Below are 9,678 nucleotides of genomic sequence, written 5' to 3' on the forward strand. Positions count from 1 at the left end.
TACTGCTGCTGCTTTAAAATTATCTATAATCATTACTAGTTTTTTCCAAATTTACATAAGATCTATTTAAGTTTCTTTTAAAATTTCCTAAGCTTTAAATGGATTTAAAATTTTTAACACTTCCAACTCCCAAAAAATTTTTTGTGCATTTGCCAAATTGTTGTATCTTAAAAGTTCATAACCATTTTTTATTTTAGCATTTAAAGGTATTTTGAAATACTGCTGAATGACGGGTACTCATCAATCAAAATGGTAATTTTCCTGCTGTAAAATTACAGAATCTAGAAGTCGAGCTTATGGCCGACATAGGAGTGCAACATTCTTGGTATGCGTCAGAGATTCCTAACGTTTTTTGTCGATCCGATCGGCGGGTCGTCTGCCGCCGGTGATGCCGCTGCAGCAGCCCTTTTCTGCAGTCGTGTACCGAGAATTATGGCCACTAGCCCGTGCCAGACGCAACGCCTGTGCCGCGGCCCATCTCCTGTGCCCTGTACTCCTGCAGTAAGGCCCCATTCCGCCGCGGGGCGATCATGTACGACCTGGAGAGACCGGAGTTTGCAGCCGCCTCAATGGCTCAAGTGGCCAGCGACAAGGAACGGGGAAGAAGAAGGGGAACGAACCAGCCTTTGATGGGCGGCGGGCATGTCCGTGGTGCGACATATCGGGGCTCCCAACCAGCCATAATTGCCCAAAGATCCGAGGGACCGGGACCAGGACAATCGGGACACAACTCCCACAACAAGCCGTCATCGCCGGCCAAATCGTCGAGGTAATTTAGTAGCAGGACCCCGAGTATTCTAATATTCTTTCGATTACGGGGAGGGGGTAAAAAAAGGGGCGGGGCTGCTGGTGGAGTGACCGGGGAAGGAAATTGATGGGCAGTTTTGACTATGCTTCGAATACTTCAGACGTGACGTGAATAATGTGCACGATAAGGATCTCAAATACCTTCTTTCGTGGGGAGTGCATGCAAATTTTCGAAGATTATGCGCCGATTACCAGCAGTTAAAGTGATTTGGAATTTTGTATGGGCATTGGAAATTTTACAGATTTATGTGCGCACTTTTAAGGAATTTATATTTTTCGGCATATTCACTTTTAAAGCATCGCAAAGTTTTGTGGTCGGTATTCATATTACATTGTATTCACGAGTCTTGATAAGCCCAGAAACATCTGCCAATTTAAGGCACTTTAAGTTAATTTATTTTAATCGCATTCACTTACGTAGCATATAATCTCATAATGGACTTTATTTATTTAAAAGGCTGTAAGAAAATAAATATAAATATAAGCCTTATGTTTTTTATCCATTTACCCACAAGGGAAATGCTTTGAACTTTTACCTTATTGCGTATTCATTCAATATTTTCACAGCCCAGTCTTCCAATCCCATTGAAATTCAATTCATCCTGGCAATTTATTCCGCAATCTGAGGGCCAACAATATTTGAGATTTGAAAATGAAACAAGATTTTGAGGTGAACGCTTAGGATCTACTTGGATTTAAAAATCGATATAGATAACCTGGAACGCGAACAAATGGTCAATACTGTTATTGCCATAATTTTTCCCCAAAATAAATTGGGATTATATACTTCAGTGAAACGCTGATAAATGCTAATCAAAACCTGCCTGCATTATTATGCCAGGATATTTTGTCATGTGCAAACTACATATGTATTTATTATCCGTCCCCGAAGGTTTCGCTTGAATATCAAACTAGCACTTGCCGCAACGTTTTCTAATGGGATTATCTCGATGATAATGAACCGCACACCCTACGGTGCACCCGGAATAAGTCCGCAATTGGCTTTCCCATGACCAAAGCAAACTAGAGCGTATTTACCCGACGCATAAGCCTCTTTCCCGCCTTTTGTGAGCTCCTGGATGTGTGGGCAGGAAAAGAGCAATTGTATTCGGGCATGAAATTCAAATACAAACAGCGCGAACAATGCCGTTTATGAACCTGTCAATCCGAAATTCAATTGGGATTGTGTGAATTGGAATGAGCATGGATATGGATGGACCGAGTATCAATGCGATTGTTTAATCACTCGACACGACGCTTGTGAATTGGCGCCAGCTGCTAACTTGTTACAAATTTAATGCCCATGAGTGCATCTGCGTGGGTACATGTACAATGTACATGTTTGCCCAAGTACTGTTCTCGAACTCCCGTGTTTGTTCGCTGCCGTATTAGCATTTATTTGTTTTATCAAAACAAAATGCATTCTTTAGGCCCTTATTGGTATTTTATCCCACTCCAAGAAAGAAGGTTATCTTAGGCCCGATTCTTTCTGAAACACAGAAAAGTATTGCTCATGTATTCTTATGTAAGATACGTTTCCGATCCCATAAATTTCTTATGCATTGTCCGCTCAGCTTGTGTTTATTTTATACTCAATAATACCATGGGACATTTCAGGTGGAGATGGATAACAGAAGACATTATTTTTATGAGGAGTACATGACTAGGACTTACCGTATCTAAACAATTAGAGTATCTCGGCAACATTTAATATATTCTTTAAAAAAATAAGTGTCTAGAAACGATCCGTATGTTAAACTTAAGTAGCCTACTTTAATTTCTGAATCCCCATACGTTATCAAAGATTTATAAGCTAATGTGTAAACAATATTAGCGATATCCCTACTTTCTGCAATGTGAAGGAGGGAAAGAAGTTGGAATTAAAGATTTAACTTTAAAATGAATAAGGACCAAGCACTTATCTGGCTTTATTGTATAGTTTAAAATCCTTTAAAACCATGAACGCACCCTAAACTAGCTAAATTATTTATATACGTATCTGTTCGAACTAATTGGGGGTGTAATAGAGCTATTAACCGCTCCGAGTGACAACACCCCTCGCTGTGGTCGTTTTGTGTTTAAATATGGGCCAAAGGTAACACATTAACATGGACAATTTAAGTAATTGTAAGTGCCAGGCCATCCGCAACCCTCTCTGTTCCGAGGGGGTGGCTAATTTAAACATCGAAAAAGTATATTTTAATGAACGGCTTGGTTGAGTTGGTATGCCAACACTTGACAAGTGCACCGGGATATGCACATAGCACTTATTAGGACATATATAATTATGTGTATCGGGCATGTGGACGATTTTTTATTTCAACATTGTTAATGTTGCCCCGGCAAGAGAAATGCGAAGAGCGACAGATTGCATGGCATGACGAGAATTTTGACAGATGGCTCTTTCCCGATTCTGCTTTTTGATCTGACAATTTGTGGGCTCAAATTTAAAAGTGTTTTGTTATCCTTCAGTGCGCCTTGTTTGGCAAATAGGTAATTTAAATTTAAACGAAAAGGGGTGACGGATTTAGATGCGTAAAAAGGAATACAATTTACAATACAGTTGATGTCAATATTACTGTCACAATATTTGGGATTATCTAGATGACGACCATTTGAGTCTGATTGTGTGTACAAAAGTGGAACCTTTTTAACTTTCTGTTATCAGATTGAAATTTACATTTTTTTGAAAATAATAATATTAAACCTCTTTTCCAAAAAAATATATATTGCATTTAAACTTAAGGTCTGGTTTTTGTACCCTTTAGAGTAGAGTATAAAGAAAGTAAACAACAAGTTTTCGATAATATATATAACTGGGGACTTATATTATTATTAGTGGTATCTAGCCAAGTCGTTAATTAATAGCCATCTTAATTTGTTGTCCGTAAGATCGCTGAGTTCTCAGAAACTGTAAAGCTATAAAAGTAAGGGATTAAAGTAGGGAAGTCTTACAGCAACTCTAACTCCCTAAAACAGCTCATGTTTTTGGCGGCCTAATTTTTATTTTTTCTTTTGTGTTTTATTTTTTTATTTTTCAATACCTTTTCAATTCGCACCATTCATTAAAAAGTTATGAGCACAATAATTTACGTTAGGTGTTGCTTTAAAACAGCGGTCGGCACACGCATACAATAACATTTTGTTTAATATTTGTATGAGTAAATTGCTCTGGGCAGACCATCAGAGTGTGTGTGCAGACCGCTGTTCTACAGTATACCTGAGCGAGCAGAGGCTCGGCAGAACAAAACCCTATGCTCACTTAATAGGGCGCTGCCGACCGCTGCTTTAAAATTATTAGTATTAAAAAGTTATATTTAATTATTTTATTATGGTCCGGTTTTGAAAATGTTATAGGTATAAGACTAAAGATATTTTTTTAATGTTTTGTTTGGCTGGCTCAAGGTCATGGATCCATGTAATAAAACACAGTTTTTGTTTCCAATTTTTCCCAATATATTTCGGTCCCGCATCGGAGTCCGTCTTCAGGGGCTAGCAACAACACGCAAATTATAAACAACGTATAAAACTAATGTTACAAAAAATACATACAATTTTTGTTACGCGACAAAAAAACGAAAAAATCGAGCGTCTGCCGCGGAGTCAAGAGAGTAACTAACCTACGTATTTTTGTTTGTCCAGTAAGTGTCTGTATATATGTGCGACGTTTTCTGTGTCTGTCTTGAAATTAAGTCGAATGTTTGTCGGTATGTTGATGATGTGCAGCATTTCTAGTGTGAACCGTTTCTTGTAATGTTGTTCTTGTTGTACCACACCCGCTTCATCGAAATTGGGCAAGTGTCGTTCGCTCGCACAGTGGGCTGCAAGTGCTGTTTTTGGCATATTTGAATTATTGTTGTTTTTTATGTCGGATTTGTGGCCCGCTATTCTTGTTTTTAGTTTGGCTTTAGTTGTTCCAATATATATTTTATTGCAGTTTTCTGAGCCGTTACCAGCACACGGAATTTTATAAATAATATTGTGTTTATCGAATATTTCAATTTTGCTTTTCATATTGCTAAATATTGATGCCATTGTTTTTGTAGGTTTATAAGCTAATTGAATTTTGTCACGGTCATAAATGTTTGATAAGGTAAGGCGTTCGGAGAATCTAGGAATGTATATAAAGGATTTGTATGTTTTGTTTTCTTGTAATTCTGGATGTTTGTGTTTCTGGTTAATATTTTTAATTATTTGATGAATAACCTTCAGTGGAAAATCATTCTTACTTAAAATGTTTTTTATAACTATTTTATTATCTTCGTGGAAAATTTTGTCACTTGTATTAATAATCCGGTTGGCTAGATTCTGTGCTGTGTTTATTATAACATTTCGTGGGTGTTTTGAGTAGTAGCTAATTATTCGTCCTGAGGCGATAGGCTTTTTGTACCAGTTTAATTTTATTTGGTTGTTGATCCGGTGTGCACATGCGTCTAGGAAGGGAAGTTTGTTGTCATTTTCTATTTCAATCGTAAATTGTACGTCTTTATGATATGTGTTTAATATTTTTAATGTATTCTGTATTTCCGTTTCCTTTACAATAGCGAAGAGATCATCAACGTATTTGGTAAGGAATTTTGTTTGTTCAATTGGTTTAAGAATTTCCTCCATAATAATGTCTGCTATTATTGGTGATGCAGGAGATCCCATGGGAAGTCCTTTCAATTGTGTGTATATATCATTTTCCCACTTAAAATATCTGTTTTCTGTAATGCAGAAGCTTAAGATGTCCATGAATAATGTTTTTGGGATTTTTGTGTGTTCTTGTATGTCTTTCCATTTGGACTGTATTACTGTTAGTGCTAAGCCAGTCGGTATGCTGGGAAACAACGAAACTACATCGAAGGACACAATTTTTTCGTCATCTGTTATATATGCGTCATTAACCTTATTTTTAAATTCTATTGCACTTTTTATGTTAAATTTAGAATCTGTGGTCAAGTTTTTTAATATATCACATACATATTTGCAAAGGTGATACGAAGGTGAATTGATCATTGAACATATTGGTCTCAGTGGGGTGTCCTCTTTGTGAATTTTGGGGAGTCCGTAAATTCTCGGTGGTAGCGCTGTGTTCGTCTTGAGTCTGTTTCTTTCGTTCCTTGAAATCAGCTCCATATTAAATAATTTTTCCACCAACAAATTGTTTTTCGTCTGGAGTCGCGACGTGGGGTCCTTCCGTAGTATCCTGTATGTGGCTAGGTCATCCAATATATTTTTCATTTTCATTCGGTAATCTTCCTTCTTCATGGCTACTGTGACGTTTCCTTTGTCTGAATTTAAAATAATTATATCCTTGTTTTCATTTAGAAATTTCTTAGTTTGTCCCACTGTGTCCAAAATTGCTCGATCAATTGCACTCTCTTTTGTTCTTGTTGTACTGTCTTTGATTAGGAGAGACAATTTAGTTCTTGCGCTCTCTTGTTCTTCTTTGCCTGGTATGCTTTGCACCAGTTCTTCTCCGTCGGCAACGCATTTAAAGAGAGGAAATTCTGCTTTGGATATCGGTAAAGCGAACTTTGATCCCTTTGAAAGTAGAGCTTGTACATTGAGAGGGAATTCCGCTTCGGTTTTGTTGACAAAGCATCCTGTGTTGTTGTTATTGACGAGAATGTTGTTACGGTCAGAGCGCAGTTTTATGAACTTTTCTTGTTGTGACCCTCTTATTAATGTTGTTAGCTTTTTGGTTGTTGCATCTACCGTCTGAAATATTGTTGTCGCGTCATCAGTACTGAGTTGTCTCTGTAATGTTGTTTTCGTTCGTTTTAACTGTTTTGTTTCGTCTGCTAATTGTTGGTGCTTCATTTTTATAATTAGGCCTAGTAGTTTTTGGTGGAAGTTTGTGGATATTCTTAATAATGATTGTTTAATATGAAATGGAATTTCTTGGTCCTTATTAAATATACTGTTGTACTTTGTTGTTTGTTGGATAAATCTGGGAATTAATCTAATTTTTCTACATCTTAAAAGGAATTTAATATTTGATGTTAACTTTGTAATTTTGTTGGTTTTAGACTGGAACTGGTTGATGGTTGTTTTTGTATTGTTGTTGTAGCTACGTTTAATATTAGCATATCCCATGGTTATGCTTACGGCGTGCCTTCCGTTTTTATATTTTTATATTTTTTATATTTTTTTATAAAAATAATGTAATCAAATCACCTGATTTACATAAGCAATTTAATTATTGTAGAAATATATAAAGTTCAAATATGTGCTAAAAGTGTGTCGTGTGTCTCATTAAAATAGCTACAAAAAACTATTCTTGAAGTTATTGATATAATCAAAATCATAACATCCCTAGGCGTAAATTATGGGTTACCACATGTTGGCTCGCCTTGTGGGTAGAAAAAAACCAGCCCACGGGCGATTGGTTTTTTTGCGCCATCGGAGGCGGTCCTGGTCGGTGGAAAAATTTGGGTATCGGCAAATTGTCACGTAGCCCTCACCGCACTGGATGGCCAACATCGAGAAAATTGTTTTTTAGCGAGTGTTGGGGGATTCCACTGGCAGACCATTCCATGGGAAGGCGCCAGGAATTGTAATTACAAATTTGTACTTCAACCACTCGGCACGCATCGCACTCAAGTCAATTTCGGGGTGGTCCGTGGTTAAGCGACCGTGTAATTCACGATTCTCAACGGATCCCCCGTCACTTGCGGTATAAAAAGCATTTAATTAAGGTTCACACTTTCAGCTGGATTAATACGTTCAAATTAAGTCTAACATTTTATACTGCATATATAACATACAATTTGAATATATGCATCCTTTGAATGGATGCTAGATATCCTGGTACACAGCCCATGAACCTTCAGATTTCGGCAAAATCCGGACGTATTCTAAGCTTTAGACTAAGGATATTACCTGTACATTGCGACCTGAAACACAAAAATCATTCTATCACTTCGCAGTTTGATTCGAATGGCTCGTCTTTTTGGATTTGTTAAAATAAACAAGCCCTTCGTAGACCAGATGCTACATCACTAATTTATTGTCAAAGTGCACCAAGAAGGATGATGAAAGTTCCTGGTAGAGCTACCCCGATAAATTACAAAAAAAAGTTAAAAAACAAGAGACAACGCTTTAGTGAAGTGTTTCGACCGTCATATACCCGTTACTCTGCTTATCAACTTTAAATCAAGAATTAAAACTTCACCTGTTGACCAATTTTAAAATTTAAGATTTATCATAGGCCGCGACATGTAAACATAAATGAGTGGTGACGGCAACGGGGTCAAAAAATAGCCACCATAAATCCAGTTTTCCATGGATTTGGGCCATATCCGGCTTGTTTTATTTGGTAGGATGTAAACTTTAAGTTTGTACCCATTATTTTTCAACGGATTTATTTCGAGTTTTTACGATATATACAGCCGACTTACAGTCGACCAAAAAACACATTTTTCATCTTTGTCAAGCTTCTGCGCTGCCATTACTAATCCAATCATATTGATCTGCATGGCAAAGTTAAGCTCTTATCTATTGACTTTCAACTAAAACGAAAACTGGCCCAATCGGGTGGATATCTGCCGAGATACAAGAAGAAATTCGAAAAAAGTCAGAAATATAACATTTTGAAATTTAAAAAATCTTTAAAAAAAACTGTGCCATCGAAAAAAAAGTTAGTGGTATTTTTGTGATCTAGGGTCCAACGCTATCAATTGCTGGGGAGCACACCAAGAATATTATTTTGTAAACTAGTGCTATATACGTATTATCTGATTATTATCATTTATGTGGAACACACGTAAAAATCTATACAAGTTTCTACCTACCTAATTCCGCACAAAAAGATTTGTGTCACCAACGCTAAGATCTTGAATATAGCACGGTAAATGAAAGTGAGGATTGCCTTGGCAATTTCTGTTTACAGAATCAGCTTAGTTTGACAGTGAGAAAGTTTTTAATTTTTTCCCGAAACTACCCATGTTGTGAAAGTTGGAACACTTTGGGCGTGGAAGTTGAGTGCACCAGTTTTGTAGACATAAAAGCCTCAGCCCGACAGAGGTAGCTTTTTGCCTAGTAAATTTCATTGATAATAGGGGAAATGTGAATGTTCAAAGATCTTTTTGGTTTTAATTGTTATATTGTCTAAGTTCTTTAAAAATGGACGGTAAATAAGTTAAGTCGAACTAAAATTGATTAAATTGACATAAAACAAGAGAGAACGCTATAGTCGAGTTGGTGTCCCGACTATTTAATACCCGTCACTCAGCTAAAGGAAGTGCGAACGCTGTACTCGGGTTCGTGTCCCGACTATAAGCGTAGCTCAGCTAAAGGGAGTGCGAAGGAGATAGATATATGTAGATATTTTGATTGCGTATAACTTTTTAATGAATGGTCCGATTTGAAAAATGTCTTCTACATTTCGATAGGTATAAATTGCATTTATACTTTTCGGAAATCTTTAAAGATGTGAGCGCAGGACACATTTTAAAACCCTTAGTGGGCGATTGTGGGCGTTAGAGGGGGCGTGGCGCTCGTCTGAAATAAACTTGCGCTGCGTAGGAGGCCCAAGAATATGTGTGGAAAATCTCAACCTTCTAGCTTTTGTAGTTCCCGAGATCTCAGCGTTCATACAGACGGACAGACGGACATGGCTAGATCGACTCGGCTAGTGACCCTGATCAAGAATATATATACTTTATAGGGTCGGAAACGCTTCCTTCTACCTGTTACATACTTTTGCCCGAATCTAATATACCCTTTTACTCTACGAGTAACGGGTATAAAAATAGTTTCTAAAATTTTTGAGTACTTTTGGTGTGAGTTTTATTGACCTTAAAAAGCACTTTTCAAAAAAGAATATTTTTTTGTTTTCGAAATGGCAGTACCAACACACAGACCTGAAACCAAAAGGCACATGTC

The 9,678-nt window shown here is 37.2% G+C and overlaps 1 long non-coding RNA gene across 1 annotated transcript; it reads right to left on the reverse strand.

Moving 5' to 3' along the window:
• On the reverse strand, positions 1-3,441 carry LOC138913029 (uncharacterized). The gene is made up of 3 exons (XR_011418601.1): positions 2,482-3,441; positions 1,344-1,429; positions 1-1,265 (listed from the first exon to the last, which is right to left on the reverse strand). It is a non-coding gene; the product is annotated as an uncharacterized lncRNA (long non-coding RNA).
• Between the last annotated feature and the right edge of the window lie 6,237 nt (positions 3,442-9,678).

This window comes from Drosophila takahashii, chromosome 3L (assembly GCF_030179915.1).
Source record: "Drosophila takahashii strain IR98-3 E-12201 chromosome 3L, DtakHiC1v2, whole genome shotgun sequence".
Lineage (NCBI taxonomy): Eukaryota > Metazoa > Arthropoda > Insecta > Diptera > Drosophilidae > Drosophila > Drosophila takahashii.